This window comes from Mirounga leonina, unplaced genomic scaffold, assembly GCF_011800145.1.
Source record: "Mirounga leonina isolate KUSES-001 unplaced genomic scaffold, KU_Mleo_1.0 Mir_170, whole genome shotgun sequence".
NCBI lineage: Eukaryota > Metazoa > Chordata > Mammalia > Carnivora > Phocidae > Mirounga > Mirounga leonina.
The window spans coordinates 40226484-40227762 of record NW_023270433.1 but is presented as its reverse complement, the minus strand read 5'-3'; positions in this window follow the sequence as shown (position 1 = coordinate 40227762).

The following is a 1279-nucleotide window of genomic DNA, read 5'->3' as shown; positions in this document are numbered from 1 at the left end:
CACTATCATTCATTTTCAACTATTCTATGTATTCTCTCATGATTTGTTCTTTGACTGATGTGTAGGATTTTGTGGATTTCTCATTTAATTCTGCTGTGTTCAGAAAATATACACTGTTGGTTTTAAGAATTTCAAAGGTTTTGGAGAATGATTGCCCCTCATTATGGTCCATGTTATTAGAATCCTATGTGCCCTTGAAAAGAATGTGTTTGTGGCCACCGTCGAGTACAACCTTCTATAAAGAGCAGTTAGGTCAATGTAATTGGTAGTGTTTAAATTGTCTAAATACTCGCTGATTTTTAAAAATCCTATCTTAAGTAATAGGTTAACCAAATTTTGCTTACACTTTCAAGAGTCTGGGGGTACCTGGGTGGCTCCGTCGGTTGGGTGTCTGCCTTGGGTTTGGGTCATGATTCCGGGGTCCTGGGATCGAGTCCCACATCGGGCTCCCTGTTCTGTGGGAAGCCTGCTTCTCCCTCTGACCCTCCCCACCTCTTGTGCTCTCTCTCTCTCTCACTCTCTCTCTCAAATAAATAAAATCTTTAAAATAATAATAATAATCATAATAATAAAACAATTTCAAGAGTCTGGTCTCATGAAAACACACACCTGAATGGTGATTAGGAGATGATGTGTCCCTGCAGCACCAACTAATCCACTGTCGCAGGTCCTTGCATATACCTTGCTGCTAACAGAGAAGGCCTGGCTCTGTCAAGGTTGCTTTCCCCAGGAAGGCAGGGGCTTCATCTGTGGTACTTGGTAGTGCTGTGACTACCTGTTCATCATTGAATGGACTCTGGTCAGATGATTTTCATAATAGCCTCAGAAGGTAGTTTCAGGAGGATCCCCCGCTGAGAAAACCAGTCACTGGATGCCCGGCAAGTTCACTAATTTGCTCTCCATGAGTGGCAAAGTAGAGCCGCAGAGCAGTTCCGGGAAGGTGAGGAGCCAGTTAGCAAACCCGTGTGACCGCTCGGTTGTCTGTACCATCAGTTGTGGTGGAAACAGATTTGTTTACTCTTTAACCCTTGAATAATGAGAGAAAAATGTACCATATTTTGCCCAATGGTCTGTCATTTTATTAATTGGATTTAGAAGTTTTCTTTACGTCTGTGAGTACATATGGGGAGGACAGCTGCGGGTAGAGAAAGGCAGACAAATGTTCAGTCTTCCATTGAAAACCAGCTGCTGCCTGACTGGAAGTAAAAAATACAGAAACTGTTTGGCTAGTCCTTGCCAACAACCTAATGTCCACTAGTGAAAAGCAGATCGTTTCTTT